We start from the raw sequence: 13740 nt of genomic DNA on the forward strand, positions 1-13740 counted from the left end.
ATGACGCCCAACCCACAAGGAGCAACCGGGCATTATCAAGGAGAAGAACATCTCCTGAACATTGTGCAACAGCACCAAAAAAGACAGCTGAAGACAAAGTCCTCAAAACGTCAGAACTCAGAGACTGAGCAAACAGAAAAATACAAGTAGCAAACTCAGAATAAACATCTGAGTCCAGTAACATGCTGCCATCTGTAGGAAGATAGGGAGAAAACACTATCCATAAGGAAGAAGCAGCCGAATAAAATAGCAAATTGCCCAACCTCTAAGACAGAGGACACTCTCCAGGCAAACCAGACGGCCAAGCCTACTCACAGATCACAAATGGGGAGAGGCACAGAACCTCTAAAAAATGCCCACAGTCACCCCCAAAATCTGGAGGATGAACAACAGATCTCAGATCTTACACCTAGCCGGACCAGCCCAAGCAGCGGCAGATCTGAAAGCAAGGGAACTGAAAGGAACCCCAAAACTGGCCACCAAAAGGGCAGAAGAATGGACACAGCCACTTCAATCTAAAGACAATCGAGCAGGTGATAGACCCAAGGGATCTAGCAAGGCCATCCGACTAAGTCTCAATGCGGAGCCAGCAGCTCCTCAGATGGAAAGTGTGACAACAAAGGTTAACCAACCCTGCACCAGTCACTTGTCTAGCCATGTCAGGCAAGCTTATGACTTAGTTCAGTGGGTGCAAGGGTTAACAACACTCTCTAGTCTGTACTAGACTTAAAAAAAAGGCCCAAAACTCCCCTTTAATGCCACCCACACTAAACTAACTATGCTGCCACCACTTATGATTTATTAAAGGGTAAATCCTAAGGGAAAACCCAGACTTACACATTAACTCTCAGAATAGAATTTAGCAGAAAATAACCTAAAATATACAGTTCTAATACTCCAGTCTCTTTCAGTAACGTGGTTCAAATATTAGACAAAGGCCAAAGCTTAATAAAGGAATTATTTATTATACCAAAAATTATTATGCACAATGTATTATTAATAAAAAGTTGTTACAAATAAAATTACACACAAGCAAACAGTTTTTCAAAATAAAAAGAAGAAAATAGAAACCTCATACTGTACTAGTGTTTGGAATCTGTGTGCCAGGGAGATGGCATGAAGCAATGGGTCCTTACTCTGTAGAACAGCTTCCCTTGTAAGAATGACAATTTAATTGCTAGAACACAGGATTCTTATAGATATTTTTCCAGAGATCAAGTTGCCTGACCCCACCCTCCCTGCAGGGGCTATCTTTTATGACCTTCAATAAACTTTAAGATTTTGCCTGAACACATTATCATTTCTGCTAGGTAAATCTATTTTCATATAAGCAGGTAGGCAATCTCTTAGTTTCATTGGGAGAATCAATTTGATACCAACTATGACAGGGTTGTCATATTTACCTTCATCTAATGTCATAACAGTTTTAAACACATATCTACATTATTCCCATGTCCCTTTATTGACCTTATCAGTTTATGTGAAGAGACACTGTTTTGTATCATGCCCTCTGCTGATAGTTTGAGCCATAAAGGTCTCTTCTGTGTATACTACAGAGTATTTATGAGGCTCCTGGCACTTCAAAGAAAACACAAACAAACACAGGGCACAGTTCTTCTTGAAAAACAAATGTTTTTTTAGCTCACAGGCTAAACAGAGGTGCGGCAGGTAAGGCTCCCAGTCCTTCCCCTGTGACTCCACAAAGGTTTAAAGCATCTGCTTCAGGGTCCCATCTGCTTCAGGGTCCCATTAAACCTTTCACAAAAGCCATTGGTCTGGGGGTGGTATGGGCTAGTCACTAGGTGTTCTACCTGTACTTTTTTACATAGACTCTGCATCAAGCTAAACATAAATTGGGTGCCCTGATCAGTTTGCATTTCCTTAGGGAAACCTACCCTTGAAAAGATACCCAATAAAGCATCAGCCACTTTATCAGCCCTGATAGATGACAGGGCCACCGCCTCTGGGTAGCGAGTCGCATAATCCACTACCGTCAGAATGAATCTTTTCCCTGAACTGCTTGGGATAGCTAGGGGCCCTACTATATCCACAGCCACCCTCTCAAATGGCTCAGTCACTATGGGAAGGGGAATTAAAGGGGCACTACCCACCTTCTGACATGCAGGACAGGAGCAAGAATAATTAGCAACATCAGTACCCATCCCCGGCCAATAAAAGTGATGGGACAACCAGGCTTTGGTTCTCTGTACCCCTAGATGTCCTGCCATAGAAATTTCATGGGCCACTCCCAACAGTTGCGCTCTAAACTGTTTAGGTACCACTAACTGTCTCTCAGCTAGCCAGGGATCCTGTCCCTCCACTGGAATGGACCTCCCTTTATCCCAGTACACTCTCTCTTTATCAGAGTCAGCAGGCAGCTGCCTAGCTAGGTCCCTGATCTTCTCTAGTGTGGGAACGGTCCCCTGGGCCTGCTGAAAATCTTGACTCTGACCAATTATTAGTTGCTGTGCTGTTTGAGGCCCCCCACATTCCTTATCAGTTTTCTCCCCTGGGTCCTCGGGCTGAAGCACCCCCTGCTCCCTAATCAGGGCAGACTGCTGTTGGGTCACCACTGATACTGAGGGGCCCTCCCCCTCAGGCACTACTTCCACACACTTCACGTACTGAGGGATAATTGGTTCACACACCAACAGGCTGTCATTCTCATTCAGCTCTCTCTCTTTCTCTCTCTATCAGTGCATCCTTCCACATTTTCACAGGGCACTGCAGACGTCTGGTTCAGGTAAAGGCTTCGTCACACACACACCTTGCCCCCTCCCCTTCAGCACATATCTGGGCATAGTTACACATGGTCTCTTGTACATTAGGACCCCTATCTTGTTTACCTAGGTGACAGGTATCATGATCAGGTATATACTGTGACAATAATCTACCCAAATCAGTACCAAGCAATACATTTGTAGGAATATTATCTGACACTCCCACATCTCTTAACCCTCTTCCCGCTCCCCAATCTAGATATACTTGTGCCATAGACACTGCATGCTGTACTCCCCCAATCCCTTTTACTGCTAGAGTCTTTCCAGGGATAATGTCCTCAGAGCTCACTAGCTCTGGACTCACAATAGTCACTTCTGCACCCGTGTCCCGAAGCCCCAACATTACCTTATCTCCAACAGTCACAGGTTGTAAGTTCTCATTGGTACTTTCCTCTGGCCGGGTTACAAACAAAACAGAAGATGGTAATCCTGAGGAGCGGCCTCCCCCTGCTGATGCTGAAGGTTTCTTCCTTTCTGGGCAGTTAGTGCTGATGTGACCCATTTTTTGACAATAAAAACACTTGCGGATATCTCTCTGCCTAGGTGCAGCACCCGCCCCTCCTTTCCCAGAGGGAGTAGACACACTAGACAAAGGCACAGCAGGTTTTGTGAAGGTGGGTCTTGCAGCAGCTCCTTTCCAGATGTATCCCCCTTTAACAAAGGATTTTTTCCCATTCCCTGGTGACCTGTTGGCTGTGTAAAAATCGGCAAGCTCACCCGCTTCCAATGCGGTTTGGGGCTTACAATCCAAAACCCATTCTTGGATTTCTTCTGGGCATAGCTGCATAAATTGCTCCTTCACCATCAGATCTTCCAGCTCTTCTATAGTGACAATCTTTAGCCCTCTGATCCACTGTTTAAAGGCTGTCATCAGGTTTCCAACAGCTGCAGAATAGCTCTCTGACGTACCTTTCTGCAGAGAACGGAATTTCTTCCTGTACACTTCAGGACTAAGATTATACCTCCTCTGTAGTGCAGCTTTGATCAAACTCTGGGGGTAGTTCAGCAAAAGCCTCCAGTGCAGGACCTTTCAGACCAGGGGTAAGATACTTGGCCCACTGCTCCCTTGGCAGCTGGAACTGTCTGCAAACTTTCTCAAAGCTACGCAGGAATACATCCACATCACCATTCTTTCTCCAGAGTGGGAAAATTCTCTGCATGCACTCTGGTGGGTCTATAGGCTCATGAACAACAGGTGAGACCATCCCTCTCTCCAACCGTAGTTGGAACCCCCACAAGTTCGTTCAGCACTCCAATATACCCCATTCATGCTGGTGCCCTTTGCTCCTCCTAACCAGTTCCCCATCCAGGTCACGTAACATACTCACTGGGGAGACTGGTAAGGAAGAGGGAGAAGCCAGCAGGTGCTGTGTGCTGGAGACAGAGAGCAGAGAGCGTGGGGGAAGGACAGAGCAGCACCAGCAGGCACTTTCTTTGTCTTGCACAGGGTCGCCATGGGGGTGACAGGGGTGACCTGTCAGGGGCCAGGTGGCATAAGGGGGCCCCAAGCGGTCCACAAATATCAACTTTATTACCCCCACATTCATGCATAAATTATTTAACAGCTTCCTTCACACTTTGTGCGCACAGCAAGATGGTAGCTGTATTTCCCATGCTGTGCGCAATTTTAAGCAGGAAGGCAGAAGTCCTCCAGAAGCTCCTGCTTCTCTGCAGTGCAGTATTTGTCCTGTGTTGGCAGGGCTGGGAACAGGGCAGTTTTTAGCAGTAGGCAAATTGGGCAACTGCCTGAAGTGCCATTGCCTCATTTTAAATTTGTTAGCACTCTTCCTTGGTTCCCTCTGCATGGGGTTAAATTTGAGAAATGTCTGCTCAGTATCAGCTGTCAGTGTAAAGTTCTCTTTGCCGATGCTGCATGTTGGTGCTGTGGAAGAGGGGAATCTTGTAACGCTGCAGACTGATATCAAAGAGGGAGAAAGAAGGGAAGTCCTGTGGAATGCTGTACAGAAGCTGTGAGTGAGCCTATTACAGTTTTCTTTTTCAGTTTTTTTTTTTAATGAAACAAACTGTTTAAGCATTGTTGCAATTCACTTTCTAGCAGATATACAACCCTCTCTGGCATTCTATTACATTAAACAGCTTGTTTAATAAGTTTAATGGATTAAACTGTAAAAAATAAAATAAACTCTGCAATAAAATATTAATCAGCCTGTTCAGGGTACGATACACTGGTATGGATTTACATGAATTTTAGCAGTTATTTTGAATTTTAAAAACTAATTGTTTGATTTTATTCACATTTAGTTATGACATTTGGCTAATATATAATTGCTAACACTCACATGGCCAGACCAGACCTACTTGACTGACCACAAAACTGTGGAAATATGTATAGTTGGCGTATATGGCACATAAAGGAGGGCATGTTAACATTAAAATGGGATATTTGCAAGTGTATTTTATTTCAAATGAGAGAATATGAAAGCTTAAGTATAAGCATATCCCATGCTCAGTGCTGTGCAACCTACTGGTGTTATTTATATGTGTGTGTGTGTGTGTGTTTATAAAATGTATATTTATATATTCTTAAAGTAAATATTTTTATGCCCCAAAAAAATAATCAGAATTTTGTTTCCACCTCAACACTTAAACATCCAAAGGCTTGCCTTGCACATCTTGGATGGCACACATTTTGTACAGCCTTTTAATGTATTTAATAACTACAGATTGAGGGTGAGGTGCCCATTCCTTCTATTTTAGACAATCTGATAGCTCTTTGAGCAAAGGAGGGAGGAAATTGTAAGCCTCCTTGCTATAACCAACCCAGGAGCACCTTTCAAGAAGGATAACATAATATATAGTTGTTAACTAACAATTTTAACTAGGCTATTGTCACAGATTCTTGATACTTTCGCTTGAAGGGCAGTGGATTAGTCCCTGTATTGTCTCTAGCGTGTCTGTGTATGTGAGAGTTTCTTTCACCAAGTTTTTCTTCTCCACTGACTTTTTAGGCAGCTGTGTGTTCTGAACTATTAGGGACAATGTATTGCTTAAGGGCGCTGACTAATATTGCTGCAGTGTTGTGTTATGTCAGAAATTTAGCAACAACATTAAAATATTGTGATAAATTATTCCAGATAGATCACCACTCCCACCAGACTGTAAAACAGTATACATACACACACACACCAAAAAACACTCTGGGTATGCTCATTGGTCTTCATTAGTGACATATTTAACATAGGGGACTATTTACACAGCCCTTGTGTTTGCTGAAATTTCTTAAACTATAATGAAAAGCTTTTGAGAGTTTTCCTCTCTTTCTCAGGTCTGAATCAATACCTGAGGAAGAAAGGAAAACTCTCGAAAGCTTGTCTTTTAAGTACTATGTTAGTACAATAAAAATGTATCATTGCAAACCACATTACTCTGGTATTTTGTAAACTTATTTATATATATTTATTTAGTTTTTTCAGTGCTATGATTTAGTGGTAAAAATTAAAATGGGCTCCCCCAGTTTTGACTGTAATATCTTATGTGCCCCCCCTATATATTATTCCTAGAGTCGCCACTGATGCCCTCTGCTGACAGTTTGAGCCATAAAGGTCTCTTCTGTGTATACTACAGAGTATTTATGAGGCTCCTGGCACTTCAAAGAAAACACAAACATAGGGGGCGGAGCCTGAGGCAGAGCAGGACAGACGTGTTTTTACAGAGCTCTGTGCATTCTTAGGGCTTTGCTTTTATAAAAGTTCCCATTTTGTTTTTTTTTTGTTTCTAAACCTTTCCCCTGGCACCTGGTAAACATCAGGCTACAAGCAGTCACTTTTTTTTCTTTTTCACACATGTGAATAGGGAGAAAAGGCCCATAGTTAGTTCTGAACAGTTATCTACCCCAGAACTGTAGAGCCTGCATTAGTTCAGACAAGGACAACACTTGCAGCTTAAGCCAAGTGCTCCGGAGGGTCGGGGCTCCGCTCCGGAGTACGTCTGACTACCATCCATAAAGTCCGGTGACTGAGAGACAGAGGATCGAGGAGATTGACCTGCGGCAGCTTCAGGGGCGGAACTAGCCGACTTAGACCTGAGCACCAGAAGAGAGGGTCCCCACCGGCCACGACCCAGCAGAAGTATAGCTCACATGTATTGTGACCCTAGAGGAGAGATCTTTGGGGTCCGAGTAGGTCCTCAGTGCTTACTGCCAACAACGGAACTCCAGCGCAGAAAACTGCACCACAAGGGTGAGGGCAGCCATCTTGGATGAGGAGCTGTGGCCCTTGCGCTACAGGTGACACAGCTCTCCTGCCACTGTGGGCCCTTGCATTGGAACTTCAGCCAGGCATTGACAACATCTTCAGAGGCACCAGCGACAGCCTGCTTTCTTCTCTTCACCCGGGGCTGTCCATCTTAGCCTACATTGCCAGAGACCGCTGGCCTGACAGGCCCTGGGGCTTTAGTGTGTCTGAGAGCCCTCTGGTGCGTTGCAGAAGAGGAGCATTAACATCTATAGTTGGAGAGGAGGACTTCCTGCTGGAGGCGGAGCACACAGGTAGCACAGGTGTTAGCTCCCGCTCCAGGTACACGTTGCCTGAGAGAATACTATCTACCAGCGGTTTGCTGAATTATCCTTGGCCGAGGAAACGCTATCCGGCCCGGATTTTGGATCCTTGGATCCCGCAACAGGAGTCCCCTAAGCAGCCTGACTGGTGCTTGGTGGCTGAAGCACAGGTTTTACTTATTTTGTCGGGTCAGACAACACCTGGTCCCGCACATATAGAACTAACTCACGGCTAAAACGGGCCGTGCATGACATTCAACATGATAACAAGTACATGGTACCTACTCTCTGCACATACGTAGCCCCTCAGCTTTTGCGGTCCGACACACAAAGCCCGGTCTCCGGTTGGCCTAGATTTAAACCGGTGTGTGTGTTACGCATCTTCACTGAGGAGTCTGCATACCTGTTTCTCTGCTTTGGATGCCTGCCCCCGGTACCTTGAGAGAGGGAACACAGAAGGGTGCGCCGCGCTTCCCGCGGTTAGAGCCTGCTGACGAGCTTGGGGAGAGAGAAGCTGGAACGGCGACCTGGGTGGTCCGCTTGCTCTTACCTGTCGTGGCCCCAGATGAAGTAGCGCTGGAGCGCGAAGCTTGGTAAAGTTTGTGCGAGCTGACAGGCTTCTAGTGCTGGCGGATGATTTCCTTTCCCTCCGGATCTTCTTACGACCCATTTCCGGAGCAGAGCGGTTACCAGATGCAGCGTCCCATACACTGCTCCCTGGTGTAGTAGTGTGTTTAGGGTAATAATCCTGGTACAGCACTTGATTGCCTTTGGATAATACTGCTCTGCCGAGATAATTTCATATGGCCATTACGCACGCCTGAGTGTATACCGCAAGAAGGCCGGCATAAAAGTACCGCTTAGGCGGCTGGAGTACACAGAAACCGGTAAGGACAGATCGTTCCTGGTGAGCTATTGATCTAAGTTTTTCTACTGATAGTATACATCCAGAACTGCATCAGAGAAATACATCGGCATCTTTGCTTGAATGACATGCCCTGATACATTTCTGTCTCCCAGCTGCTGAGGCCATCCCTGTCGGGGTTATACTTTACATGGACTGGGTCTTAGATCAAATTACTGTAATAGTCCCGACCTGGTTCTGTACAAATACTAAGCAAGCTGGGTTAAGATTGTGACCTCAGCCAATTTTATTGTGCCAATACATTAAGGTGCTCTGAGGCTGAGCCGGGAAACGACTATGTTTGAAAACACTCTGAGCAGTTTTTGATATAGGGCTCTTTAGAGTGTATACATGACCTTTAGTATTAACTCTGGCACATTATAAAATCTTCTCTTGTTTTGCCACATAAGTTTCATTTCTTAGAATATATTCAGGTATATAGAGGTAACAATGACAAAAGGTGTTTAATATAGCTTAACTACAATCTGTTCAGTCTGGGTTTTTGATATTCTGTATACATATTGTTGTGACCAGTCAAAAAGCTTGAAGGCAGATAGTATTATAGCTACATAAGTATGGTACACAGACAGTGACAAAAGGTGTTTAAGATAATTTAACTACAATCTGTTCAGTCTGGGTTTTTGCTATTCTGTATACATATTGTTGTGACCAGTTAAAAAGCTTGAAGGCAGATAGTATTATAGCTACATAAGTAAGGTATTCAGATGGGATATTAACAAGCTTCATAAGATAGCCTAATTACAATTTGGTCAGCCTGTGTCTTGTATTATATTGAATATATATTGCTGTGTCCATCAGATAGTTTACTACAATCTGCTCAGTTTGGGTTTTTGCTATTCTGTTTACATATTGTTGTGACCAGTCAAGAAGCTTGAAGGCAGATAGTATTATAGCTACATAAGTAACGCATACAGAGGGAATACTAACAAAGCTGTATAAGCAGGTATAATTACAATCCGTTCAGCCTGTGTCTCGTGCTATAGTGAATATGCATTGCTGTGCCCATCTGTAAAGTTTTGAAGGCAGATAGTATGGTTGCTACGTAAGATAGGCACATAGATTTATTACCATCAAAAATTGTATAAGAGGGTTTAATTACAATCTGTTCAGTTAGTGTTTTGCTACATTGCATAATATCGTGGTACCTAGATAGGTGTGATAGCGACAAAAACTGTTTAAGATAGTTTAATACATCTTGTTCAGTCTGTGATTGGGCTACAGCGTACGTACACTGCTGTGCCCAGACGTTAAGCTCTGAAGGTAGATAGTATTGTAAACACATAAGAACGGAATTCAGTATTTATATTTAAAGTTTTTAGCCTATATTGCATTCTGTTGCTTACAAAATCCAAAACGATCTGAGTGTGGGCTTTAGATTAATTCCCACCCTTGCCTTTAATTTTTAGTTACTAGTAAGCAGTGGTATATGGATAGATACATGCACCAAAAGAGCTCGCCCTCCACTATGCCGCCTAAACCTAAGGACAAGAGGGGGGGCAGCAGGATGCTGGATTCTAGTATTGATACTACATTAGATAAAAGCTCCCCGTCCTTAATGGGCAGTAATATGGCTGAGTTTGCCGCCGAGGTGGCAAAAATTTTAACTCCCCAATTTGAATCTGTAAAAGTGGAAATAAGATCCGAAATCGCAAATCTTACTGCAGAAGTTAGACAATTCTCCTCAAGAATGGAGGAAGTGGAGAATAGAATTTCGGATTTAGAGGATAGATTTAATATACAGGAACCCACGACAGTGTCACATAAAAAAATGATTGCATCTTTACAAGCTAAGATTGAAGATCTTGAGGATTGCTCAAGACGAAATAATCTGAAAGTGATAGGCCTTCCAGAAACGTCAGAGTTTCAGGATTTGATGGCCTTTGTGTCTATTACGCTGCCTCAAGCCTTGCAGATTCCGGCTCCTGCTGTCCCCTTTCAGATAGAGAGGGCTCACAGGATAGGGGCGCGTAGAGAAGATAATGAGGGAAATAGACCCAGACCAGTGATATTTAAATTTCTTAATTTTCAGGATAAAATGCTATACTTACAACATTATCGAAAATGTAACCCCTTTGTGTTTCGCTCTCACAGACTGCTAATCTTTCAGGATTTCTCATCAGAAACCCTGGCTAAGAGAAGAGACATGTCCTTCTTTTATGGCAGATTACAGAAAGGGCAGTATAATATTAGATTGATATATCCTGCGAGATTGATAGTTCTGAGAGAGGGTAAATATCTTACACTCAATAATGTTGTGGAAGCAGAGACTTTCTGCAGAGAGGAGGGGGTTCCATAAAATAGTCAACAGGGAGTAATATTTAATTTTCTCTATCTGTATGGGGATTGTTATGCATATGAATTATGGCAAGAAGGATGTTTATTTTTTCAAATATGTTAATTTTCCTTTTTTTTTTTTTTTTTTCTTCTCTCTTCCTCTCTCCCCGACCCGTTCGCCCGGGCGCACTCATCCGCCTCACTTGCAACACACGCTTAAAATATGATGGGAAGTAAATTAAATTTTTTGTCTTGGAATGTGGGTGGCGTAACGTCCCCAATAAAACGCAAATCTATAATTAAACATCTAGGCAGATTTCAGCCTGATATAGTTCTGCTCCAAGAACTACACCTTAAGCCCCAAGAATTTCCCAAACTCAAATCCAAATGGGTGGGGGAGGTTGTGGCAGCGCCGGCCCCATCTAGAAAAAGAGGGGTAGCCATATTACTCAATAAAAATTTGACCTACCATTTGCATAATGTAGATGTAGACCCGGATGGGAGGTTTCTAATAGTGGAAGTTGAAATAAATAAAACACATTATGTATTATGTAATATTTATGGCCCGAACCAAATAGACTATAATTTTTGGTCTATGTTAACATGTAAACTACATAAATTTATAGGCAATAACTTAATCATTGCTGGGGATTTCAATTTGATTGCAGACACCGTGCTAGATAATTTGAAAAAAAGATCACTCCGGGCGAGATGTAGGAAGGTTCGTATTTTCCATAAATTCTGTGCACAATTAGGTTTAATCGATATCTGGCGTACACAGAACCCGGATAGTCGCACATTCACATGCATGTCACATGCGCAGCAGGCATTGTCCAGGATAGACTACTTTTTGATTTCGGACTCTCTCCTTGGTTGGAACTGGACTTCACAAATTGCAGATATTATAATATCGGACCACGCGGTCATTTCATTGTCATGTAATATGGCAGTAAGAAACGCGGGTCCTAATCGCTTCCTTTTTCCTAAATTTTTAAATAATAACGTAAGTTTTCAAAATTGGCTTCAATCCAAGTGGGTTGATTATGCAAAAAATAATAGGAACTACTCTGACAAGATTGAGGTATTTTGGGAAGCCTCCAAGGCTGTCCTGCGAGGGGAGATAAAATCCTATACTATCTCTTTGAAAAAGAAATACACTCAGGTGGGTAGGCAAATGGCTAATCAAGTCAAAAATGCATATAGAGTTTACATTAATAATCCCATTAAACAGCATTGGGAGACATATGTAAACGCTAAGACAGTACGTGATATTCACATAAAACAAAACAGCGTACAGGAGGATATTAGATTGAAAGCATTGTATGGCGGCCATAAAGGAAGGTCTGCAAAATTTTTGGCCAGGTTGGTCAAATCTGCCCCACGGCAAGCCATTCCTGCAATTAAGCAGGGTACTGTACGTTACACGAAGCATCCCGATATTGAACGAGTGTTCGTAGAATACTTTCAAGAGGTATTCAAATCAGAGACCCCGAATCCAATTAAGAAAACAGAATTCTGGCAAAGGATAAAGGTCCCAAAACTGTCAGAGGAAATGAGGAATTCCTTAAATGCACCTATATCTGAAGAGGAGATAACAGCCGCAATTAAACATGCCAAACCAAATAAAGCGGCCGGACCTGATGCGTTCCCCATAGAATTCTATAGGATTTTAGAGTCACACGTGGTACCAGTACTAGAAAAGTTATTTAACTATTATTTTTCAGAAAACTCTAGCTGTTCCCAGTATTTCGCTGCCGCAAATATTTCTCTAATTCTGAAAAAGGGCAAAGACCCCGAGATACCCAATTCATATCGGCCCATATCTGTCCTAAACACGGACTATAAGATCTTAGCCGCTATTCTTGCCAACCATTTGAAACCATGTATTGGGAGCATAATACATAAGGACCAAACGGGTTTTATGCCAGGACGAAATCCCGTAAAAAATATGCGTAAATTGTTAATACTAATTGAGGCTTACTGGAACAGATTGATGCTTCCTAATCAGCATAAGACTGTGGATAAAGCAATCCTAACGGTTGATGCAGAAAAGGCATTTGACCGCGTCAATTGGGAACATTTGTTATTCTCCCTTGAACAATTTGGCTTATCTGGTAAATTTAATGACTATATCAGATTAATCTATAAAGCTCCGACATCTGCACTGATTATTAATAACGTTTTATCCCAACGATTGACTTTACATAGAGGTACTAGACAGGGTTGCCCTCTCTCCCCTCTCTTATTCAACATCAGTTTAGAACCTTTGGCTTTACTATTACGGCAAGAGCTAGAGGGTATTTCATTGGCAGGGGAGAAACACGTTTTGCTCTTATATGCGGATGACCTACTTTTATTTTTATCCAATCTTAGTACAGCGCTGCCAATTTTACAGGGTATTATTTCAGATTTTGGAGAGATATCAGGGTATAAGATAAATACCTCAAAATCAGAATTATTATGGCTACATAAGGACCTTACATCCACTATAGACCACCCATTTCTAGAAGTTTTACAAATCTCTTATTTAGGTTTGAGACTATCGCGTAATCCGGCGGAGTGGTATAAGGCAAATTTTATAGATTGTCTAGAACAATGCGGTAAAAAACTGGAGGAGTGGGTTGGATTACCCATATCTCTTTCGGCACGTGTGATGCTGATCAAAACAGTTATTTTCCCCAAACTCCTATATATTTTACAAAATATACCGTTATTTCTGCACAAAAAAGAGATTACTAAGTATAATAAAGTATGCACGCGCTTTCTATGGAAAGGTTCTAAACCTAGAATAGCATGCTATCGACTTATGAATAACAAGCTGGCAGCGGGTCTGGCTCTCCCCAATATTCAGGCTTATAATCTGGTGTGTATTTCTAGGACTGCGATAGACTGGCTAACGGAAAAGGACCAAATTTCTTCCTTCTCCTGGGAATCAGAGTTGGTCGCTCCCTTCTATCTGAAGACCTTACTTCATTGCCCCTTGACTTCACTTCCATCGAACATTTTTTATTTTACTATGTTCAAGAACGTCATAATGGCATGGCAGAAGCTATGCAGCACTCTAGAATGTCCTGTACATGTCTCGAATTATTTATCTATATGTGGTAACCCTAATTTTTTACCCGGGTTGTCTAATCGGATCTTTAAAGATTGGGAGACAAAAGGTTTGAAATTCGTAGGGCAGATTCTGGGAAATATGGGCTTGCCAGTACCGTTCGCAGAACTAGTGCAGAAATTCGATTTGG

The 13740-nt window shown here is 42.6% G+C and overlaps 1 protein-coding gene across 5 annotated transcripts in view; it reads right to left on the reverse strand.

Annotated features, from left to right (window-relative positions):
- The window catches only part of SGCG (sarcoglycan gamma), a 456939-nt gene that overhangs the window by 47896 nt on the left and 395303 nt on the right, over positions 1 to 13740 (reverse strand). The window lies entirely within an intron of this gene.

The sequence above is a fragment of the Bombina bombina genome, chromosome 3 (genome assembly GCF_027579735.1).
Source record: "Bombina bombina isolate aBomBom1 chromosome 3, aBomBom1.pri, whole genome shotgun sequence".
NCBI lineage: Eukaryota > Metazoa > Chordata > Amphibia > Anura > Bombinatoridae > Bombina > Bombina bombina.